Raw genomic sequence first — 9624 nt, 5'->3', positions numbered from 1 at the left:
CCTGCCCCACACGCGGGGGCTGGTGGGTGACGCGCGTGCCACAGCCCAGCCCACAGGCCACACTGGTTCTGCCGCTCCGAGGGGGCAGCCTCACGTCAATGTGGGGACACTTGCTCCGTGCAGGGAGCCTGTGGGAGGTGGAGTCCCACGTGGGAGACGGGCAGGTGAAGCCCTACACCCACGCCCCTCTCCACTTCGGGTGCTCTGGAGCTGCGGGTCTGGCTGCGAAGCCACATTCTTCCCAGAGAATGTTCTGAGGCCACATACAGAATACAGGGTGAAGCCCCCGCTACCCTCACTTCCTGAAGCCAGCAACTCCCCCGCCCCCCTGAGGAAACAGCACCTCAGGGGTCCGGTGGGGCTGGGGGAGGGGCAGCCAGCGGGCCCCAGCTGCACTTGCTTGTTCCCCGCTCCTAGTCTTGGCCCTGAAATCCATTCTCGGTGCAACAAAGTGATTTGTCAAAACTGCTGATTCCTCGAGTTGTCACCTTGCTTAACCTCCTCCTTCCCCCTCCTCCCACCACCAAACCCAGCCCTTGAGGTGAGGTCCAAATTCCTTGTCATTCCTTTGAGGCCTCTAGGATGAGGCAGTATGGCCTGCCCCTCTCCGTCCCCTCTCTGTTTCACAGGCCAGCCAGTGGGATGCTCTGGGCTACAAGTGACCAGGAAACCTGAATCATGCCGACTTAAACAATAGGGTTGTGCTTTAGGTTAAGGGCAGGCGGGCTTCAGGCTTGGCTTGATCCAGGGGCCTGGCTTCCTTCCCCTGAACTTCTCCCTGCTCTGCCTCCTTCAAGTGTGGGCACGAGCCTCTGATAGCAGGATGGCTGCAGCAGCAATCTGCTCTAGAGGAAGAGACAGCCAGAATAAGGAACACATTCCCAGAAGCTCCCAGCAGATACCTCCTTTTCCTCTTTTCAGTGGCCATCCACTGTTGGATCCATTCTTGTGGTCACAGAAGCTCGTTTGCTGAGGCCTGGGTTAACACAACCCTCACTGACACAGGAGCGGGTACTGTGATGGGGCTGGAGTAGTCCGGGCCGTATGCATGACCCGCAGCCCCCTCTTAGAGCCAGGCACCCAAAGGCACAACCTCCCAGCCTGGGCCCACCAGGCCTTCGTGAAATGCCTCCACGCCCTGCAGGTCTAGTTTGGTGACCTGTGGCCAGAGATAAGTCCTCAATTGCCCTCACCCCCAAAGTACCCAGTATCGGAGAGAGAGCGGGCGATGGCGGTAAGAAGCTCTCGTGTGCGCTGGGTGGGGGCAGCTGAGCTGTCGCAGGCCTGTAGGACGCTTTGTTTGCCACTGGTCAGGCAGCTACTTGGGAGCCTGCCAGGTTCTGTGCTTCATGCTTGGGGGAAATGTCCTCAGCCCACCGTCCCCCACTGTCCCTAGTCTGCCCCTAGAAACTCTCCTGTGATTGTGGTCCTCCAAGGCTGCGGGGGTCCCTCCTGCGCCTGCCTCGGTCCAGTGGCCACCTGCAGCCTGAGGTGGGACCCCGGTTCGCTTTTCCACGCCGAGTCTATGTGGGCCACTAAGACCATTACGTTAGGTGACAAAGCACCAGCTCTTCCTAGCCCCCGGGCCTCTTGGTCCCGAGTCCCAGGCTTCCTAGGACATGGTCAGGGGACTGTCACTGTGGGGGTGTCAAGGGAGTGGGGTGCCCCTTCTGATCTCTTTCAGCAACTTCCAGCTCTTCTCTGCTAGTATGAATCTTAGCCTCAAATTTGTCCCTAAGAAACACCCCCGTTGCCTCTTACCGGCCAGAACTGGGTCATCCCTGTGATTGGGGGATGGCTCTGCCTGGGCTAGCCTGGGCCTGGGTTCCTCAAACCATCCCTGGTGGAGAGGGGTTGCGGCAAGGACAAGCGGATGCTGAGCAGAGATGGCCGTGGTCGCCCATTACCCTGGAATCGTGGCCCACTGACCATCCCCCCACCCCCCTTTCCCCTCACCTCTGGGCAGTCTCTAATGCTCCCTCCCCTTCTGTGGGGACACAAGAGAACACACTGCCCCATCTCTGCCTGATTACCTCCTGCTCGTCTTCCAAGGCACATCCTCTGGGTCACCTCCTCCAAGAAGCCCTCCCTGACAGCACAGTCTAGGTGTGCTGTTCATCTCTGAGTTCCTTGGCCTCCCTTTATCAGAGCACCGGCCTCATTTGGTCACTGCCAGCATGCCTCCCCTCCTGGCCGTGAACTCCTTCAGAACAGGAGTTGTGTCTTAGCTCCTCGTATCACGGAACTGACAGGAAGCTACTAAGCATTTAAGGAAGATGCGTTTCTGACCAACCCTAAGCCCAGAGCAGCCCAGCCCAGCCCAGGACGCAGGTGTCTGTGGAGGGAGGTAATGAGCAGGTGGGTGAGCTGAGGCTTTGTGGGGGGACCTGGCAGCTTTGGAGCAGAGAAGGATGAGAGCCAGTGCTCCTCAGACGGGGTCCCGTGAGACACTCAGCTACGCCCCACACCTCTGTGAGGCAAAGAAAAACGGGTTTTGTCAACAGCTTTGCTTTGATGGGAGCTGCACAGCTCTGAGCAGGGGGCTGTGCTTGACCCCGGTGTGCCCAGAGCCAGGGTGGATTTGGGAAGCCCCCATCTGTGGCTCCAGGCCCTGGCTCTGCCCTGTGGGTGCCCGGTCTGTGGGCGTGCACAAGCTGCCTGATGGGAATGTGTCCCGGAGAAGAGCACACGCCTCTTCTGATCAGCAGGTCTCTGCTACCCCAGGTCCTGCCTCGAGCAAAAGAGGTCCGATTTCTTGCCGGTTTGGTAGCATCAGAAGACACTGTCCATTCTCCATTCCAAGGCCCAAAACATGCATCCAAAACACAGGGCAGAGGTATCACCCCTCTGCCTAACACCGCCTATGGCTCCCCGTTAGTCTGGGAGAAGATCCAGCCTCTTCAGAGCAGTTCCCAGCCTCTGTCATCTATACTACCCTTCTGTCCCGACCTTGGCATGGTCACAGCCATCTGAAGGTAGAGATCAGGCTTCCTCAAGGACAGCACTCTCTGCACTTTGGACAGATTATTATCGATTGTGGGAGCTGTCCTGTACATTGTAGGATGTTTAACTGCAACTCTAACCTCTACCCCTGGCACCCCCCTGCTCCCCCACCCCCAGTTGTGACAACCAAACATGTCTCCAGACATTGTCAAATGTCCCCTGGGGGCACAGTCACCCAGGCTGAGAACCACTTTGGTAAATGCCCTGGGCTCTTTCCCTCTGTTCTCTTAAGTTGAGGAGCCTGGCTGGAATGGCTTACCCCCCCTTGCCAGCTCATCTCCAGCTAGATGCCCCCCTCATTGGTTTGGATGTCACAGCACCTTCATCGTCCCGGAGGGCAGGTGCCTGGTGCTGGAATGAAGCCAGCAGGACCTAGCACTTTCGTTTAAGATCTTCCTGTCATCCTGGGCTTGGACAGGCCTGAGGGATCACGCATTTTTTATTGTTCTCTGGGAAGACCAGACAGTGGGAGTCCTTGAGGATCGCCATCAGCAAATATTAGCTCCAGATTTAGGGTGCCTCCCCCCACAAGCTCTGAGTAGCTGCCTCTGGCTTCTCCACCCACGTTCAGATGCTACTGGGTGTGGTTCCGCTTCTTATAAATCTCGATACGCCTCGCGGCCCACAGTCACCTCAGGCTCCCCGACTCCAGGCGCCCTGGAGGGCCTGTGAGGCAGCCTGGGTCCCCAGACAGGGCAGTCACCCCTTTTCACCATGGGGAAACTGACCCTCAACGAGATGAGTGACTTGTCCAAGATAATTCGGAGCCTGGGCCCAAACTCAGCCCCAGCCACGGCTCCCAGGGACTTTTCCTTCTTCCAGAAAAGGAAGAAAACCATCCTGGATGGATAAACAAAATACGGACTCTCCATGCAGTGGGGTATTGCCTGGCCGTCGAAAGGAATGAAGTATTGACACATGACACGGCACGGAAAAATCTCGAAAACATGATGTGACTTGAGAGAAGCCAGGCACCCAAGGCCACGGAGTGTGTGAGTGCATTTACATGAAGCGAGTCTGTAGAGACAGAAAGTAGCCCAATGGTCGTGGGGAGCTGAGCTGGAGGGCAGAAGAAAGCATAGGGGGTGACCACTGAAGGCTCAAGGTTGATCTGGTGTGGGGGGGATGAAAATGGTCTAGAATCCACTGTGGTGTTAGCGGAAGGTAGTAAAAACCACTGAACTGTATGCTTCAAGCGGGTGAATTAGACGGTTTGTAAATTATATCCCAATAAAGCTGTTCAAACCCCCACACACAGCCCTAACCTGGGGAACGCAGGTCGGTGGCATGATAGCTGTTGTGTTGTGAAGAGAACCTTTTTTTCAACTGTGGATTTACATGAGGTTTTTAAATGGGATTCTATTCTCGGACTCCAGTGCGTTAAAACGACAGTTCTCGAACATCTGGCATCTGTCAGAATCACCTTGATGGTTTGTTAAAAGACCTATTGCTCCCCTTCCTGGCCTGAGTTCTGACTCAGCAGGTCTGGGGCTGGGCCTGGGCACCTGCATTTCTAGCAAGTTCCCAGCACCGCTGATGCTGCGGGTCCGGGGCCCCCGCTTACTAACCAACTGTCCGGACTCTCATTAGTTCTGAGGAATTTTCACTTGCTTTCTCTTGATTTATAAAGAAGTCTTAAAAGCTATATTATCTGCAGAAGAAGGGCAGTTCCATTTCTTTTAAATTGAAGCCCTATTTTGTCTTGTCTTTCTGTGCGGTGGGGGATCTCTAGCACGGGTTGGGTTCTGACATCCTTCCCTTGGCGATGTTTGCTGTCTGACTGCTTGATGTCCTTGATCAAGTTAAGAAAGTTTCATTCTTCTCCTCGCTTTTCAAATAATGTTTAAAAGTTAAGAATAAACTTTTTAAATTTCATGGAATGCCTCTTCAGATCTACTGAGATGAGATGCTTTTGTATATTTTATATTTCTTTAGTGTATTAACATGGAAATGTAATAATTAAATGATTTCCTAATGGTTACACACCCTGGCATTCTTGGAATAAAATCTATATGGTCGTGAGGCATTTTATCTTAAGTTTACAGCCAGATTTCTATTGCTTACATTTAATTTAAGACCATTAACTTCATATTGACAAGTGAGGTTGGCTGTCAGTTTTCTTGTTTTGTGTCATCTTTTTCCCTGAGAAAGCTGATATCAGGCCTACATTCAAGTGAGCTGGAAAACCTTCTGCCTTATTCAATTCTTTGGAATAGAACATGGTAATGATCGCAACATTTTTAGACCCAAACTCTTCCCCTGGTCTACGGAGCTGTGCATCCTCTACCTGCCTACCTTCCAGCCTCCACCTCTACTACCTGCTCTTTCTTTTGCTGCATCATCTAGGATCTTGGTCCTCTTTCAGTCTTTCAATTCCTCCTGCCACAGGGCCTTTGCACATGTTGCTTGCTCCCTCTGCTTTCTCTCCTCTGCTTGCTTACTTAGTTTTTCAATGTCCCCCCGTTGCAGCCTGATAGTAGCGTCTTTCTAGATCACATGCCTCCACGCTATACTCTTATGGCACCACATGCCTCTCTTGGTACCTTTACCACATTTGCAATTTTACCTTTACTTGTGTGATTTTTATTCCTACAATTAACATCTGTCTTCCTCACTAGAGTGCCAGCTCTTTGAGGACAGGGGCTCGGTGTTTGCTTACCTCCAAACTCCCAGAACACAGCACAGGGCCAAGCACATAGTAAGTGTTTAATAAACATGCAGCAAATGAACAAAAGGATTTGTCCCTCACAAGGAAATGAGGCACGTTAGCTTATTTCTGCAACTAACCCTTCCCAGCAACCCCAATCTCTCTCAGTCACATTTTAAATTTTTTACTTCTTCTGTGGTCACCCTTAGCACTTCACCTAATAAAATTCTCCTTCTCCACACGGCAGTTTCTTTGGTATCTGCTGACTCCCCGACGTAGAAGTGAGAGTAGGTTCTCGTGTTTCCTTCTGCCTTCCCCCACTCTCTGGCTCCCCAGGCCTCTCATTTGCACACCACCAAGCTTTAAACCGGGTACTCTGTGCTGAGTAATTAGCTCTGTGCTTTGACCTTCAACTGGTTCTGAACAAATTGAAACCGGTAGCCAGCATTCTCGACATCATGATTATGTGACGAATCTTCATCGCAGACATGGAGAGGAAGATGGGATCTGATGTCAACAGGTGAAGGGGCAGACAAAGTTTTTAAAAATGTCATGGTTGATTTGCCTTCTTGTTATCACTGGGATTGTCCAGTTCCTTCTCATAGTACTCGCTGAAGTTGAATGTGCTTTTCCTGCTGGAGGCATTCTTTCCAGAGCCTCCCACGTTCCTGACTGGGTTTGTGCCATTTGCTCTCGAGGTCTGCGACCCAGCGGTCGTCCCATGATCTTTGTTCACGTTGCATCTCTGGAAATGGAGTAAAATTTTTTGTTTCTTGCCTGCTATGTCATCCTCTTTCTTGGGTCCCTTTTTTGTCTTGCTGGAGACATATCCTTGCACGTATCTTTCAGAATAGACATACGGACCGTAAACTCTCTAGTCCGTGTCTTTCTGCGTTTCAGTCAAGATCGATGGTTGGGCAGGACGACGCCTGCCGGGTGGATTCGCCCAAAGACAGCTGCTTTTTCTTCTTTTACAGGTCATTTGATTTTTCACTGCTGAGGCTTTTAGGATGTTTCTGTAATGTTGGAATTCTGAAGTTCTTTCAGGACACGACACTTCACCTAGAAAGTATGCATCTTTTTAAGCTTTTCCTGTGCAACGCTTGGTAGACTTGTAGTTTAGAAACTCAAGATGTTCTTCAGCCCAGAGAAATTCACTGCCATTATTGCCTTGTGTTTTCTCCTGCATTTCCGTTTTTTTGTTATCGTTGTTGTTCTTCAAAGATTCTTATTAGAAGGTAAGGGTCAGGGGCCCCCGGGTGGCTTAGTTGGTTAAGCACCTGCCTTTGGTTGAGGTCATGAACCCAGAGTCTTGGGTTCAAGCCTTGTGTTGGGCTCCCTTCTCAGCGACAAGTCAGCTTCACCCTGTCCCCTGCCTCTGCCCTCTACTCCTCTTCTATCTCCCTGTCTCAACTAAATAAACAAAATCTTTAGAAAAATGTGAGGATCAATTCTACACAAGTCCGACTAGTGTCTGTTCTTTATGTCTGGCACAGGTAGTTCTGTTTTCTTTGCCTTTCTGCCCCCGTTTGAAGATTTTCTTGGTTTTCTCATCATCTATATTATTGATTCAGTGCTCAGCTGAGCCCATTATCTCGTTCTTCTAACCATCTGAATATTTTTTAGAATTATGACTCTTCATTTCCAGGAATTCTTTCTTTTCCAATTGCTCCTGCTCAGTATTGGCTATGGTCCTGTCTGACACTGTTCTTGTGTGCAGACGTTCAGGAATTAGAAGTGGAAATCGCTTTTGTGGAGCCTGAACTTGGAGGAGTGTGGTGTGAGCAGAAGTGGGGTCTTTCAGGGCCTGAGCCATGTCTGCGTGGAAGAGGCAGGGCTCTGGGCACAGAGAGATTTCAGCTCAACTTCTTCCCTGGGCACGGATGAGTGGTGTGATCTTAACTTCCGCAGCTGTAGCTTCCCCGTCTGTAAATGGGAAAGCACTTTCTACCCGGATGAAAGGGTCGATGTGGGCAAACTCCGGGTGGGCCCCTGGATTTGCATGTCGGTTATGAATGTGTCTTCATCCGTTAATCCAGCGCAAAGCCCTACACGCTTCCCGCACCTTTTCACCAGGGTGGAAAATTGCCTTTTGGTTTGTCTTCACCCCAGACCTGTCTGTCTTTTTGACTATATATGTGTATGTATGTATGTATTTTAGTCGTTTCTGGGCAGCTTCTCATGCATATTCAAACCCAAGCAGTTAGGATTGAGAATGATTCAAATGTTTGTTGCCCCGTGTAATTGATCTTAATATAGCCACAATCACCGAAGGCCGTGGGGCTCTGCCAGCCTCCTCCACGCCCCCACAACCTGTCTGGGCCAAAGAAGATCAACAAACCGGATACACTTCCACCCTCAGGCCCGACAAAGACTAATCGGCAGGAATGGAGGAGCCCTTTTTATCCCCGCACCCTACCAAACTGATTTTCATTTTTCTTTTAACCCAGACTGATTCTTTGTCCATCACCCTTTCCATAGACAACCCAAGGTCGGGGAGGAGTGTCAGGAAGATGGTGCATGTCCCTAAGCTCTGGGCTGAGCCAGCTCCTTCCACAGAGCCCCTGGGTTCAGATCTCATGTTGCAGGCTCTGTGGCTTCCGTGGGGGGGGGCATGGAAAGGGGGGGTTATAGGTCACGTGATGGAAAGAGAGCTGCCTCTCTTCCCAGTGTGAGGGTTGGGACAAGTCATCCAACTTCTCCGGTGGTACCCTGGTCTGGGAGGGGGTTTAGTGTCTGGGAACTGCTGGGGTCACATCCTGGCTAACCAAGCTGTCTAGGGGAGCAGAGGCACATGCTCCCCTACAGAATGGGGATGGTTGCAAGAGTACTGAGTCTTGGGGTGCCTGGGTGGCTCAGTGGGTTAAAGCCTCTGCCTTCAGCTCAGGTCATGATCCCAGGGTCCTGGGATGGAGCCCTGCATCAGGCTCTCTGTTTGGAGCCTGTTTTCCCCTCTCTCTCTGCTTGCCTCTAAGCCTACTTGTGAACTCTGTCAAATAAATAAATAAAATCTTAAAAAAAAAAAAAAGAGTACTGAGCCTCATGAAGTAAAGCACTGACAGGTGCCTGTGCACATGCGGGCAGGATGGGCTGGTGCGGACACTGGGCGCTCCGTGGGCACGGGCCAGCAGTGGGGGCTCAGTGATGTCCGCAGAATGAGTGAAGTTGAATCGGAGGCCGGAAAGCGGACACCAAGATGTCATCATAATTGAACCCACAAACAGGGATCCTGATGCTGATGGGCAGGGCGTCCTGTGGGGCTGGGAGGGGCTTGATGGAAGCTTCCACCCCTTCCACTCCTCAACCCCTCGCCCTTCCCCTTGTCTCTCCTACCTTCTCTTACAGGGGGGCCCTCCCCGCTTGACCATCGCTTCCTGGACAGGGAGGCCCCCTTGCGCTCGGCTCTGCCCTTTTGGCTCCGGATCCTGGGGGACTGGGTTTAGACTGAGACACCGGAGCCCAGCAGAGACAAGTCCTTGGGGAAGGTGCCTTTGTGCATGTCTATTCTCTAGGAGAGAGACAGCTGATAGTCTCTCAGCACAAAGTGCCTGGGCAAGTCCTGTCCCAGAAGGAGCAGAACCCACTGTTAGACCCGTGGGAGCACCCGTGTCCCGTTTCCCGCAGGGAGAAGCCCAGGTCTCCTCCTGGCGCTCCAGATCTCTGGTGCTCTCAGCCCTGCCCCCATCCCCTGTTTCCTCCCCACCATCTACAGGCTTCCTCCTTCAGTCCCCCAGGAATCGGCCCGAATCCCACCTTCAAATCCAGTCCTGTTCCTCTGGGGTCCTGAGCCCCTGGCTCCCACGCTCCGTAGCCCTCTCTTCCCGCCGGGATGGTCATACTCTCTGGGAATGGAGACCGCGCTCAGGTCAGTTGCATAAAGGGGCGGCTTAAGTCAGCATCTCATACTTGAACCTGTGCGGCACCTCCCCAGAGTGTGTTAAAACTCCAGAGCTGGTGGGGCTGAGAATTCGCAT

Source organism: Mustela putorius, unplaced genomic scaffold (genome assembly GCF_011764305.1).
Source record: "Mustela putorius furo isolate JIRA1106 unplaced genomic scaffold, ASM1176430v1.1 tig00000813_pilon_pilon_pilon, whole genome shotgun sequence".
NCBI classification, from domain to species: Eukaryota; Metazoa; Chordata; class Mammalia; order Carnivora; family Mustelidae; genus Mustela; species Mustela putorius.
The sequence above is the reverse complement of the archived record's forward strand: the minus strand, read 5'-3'. Positions refer to the sequence as shown.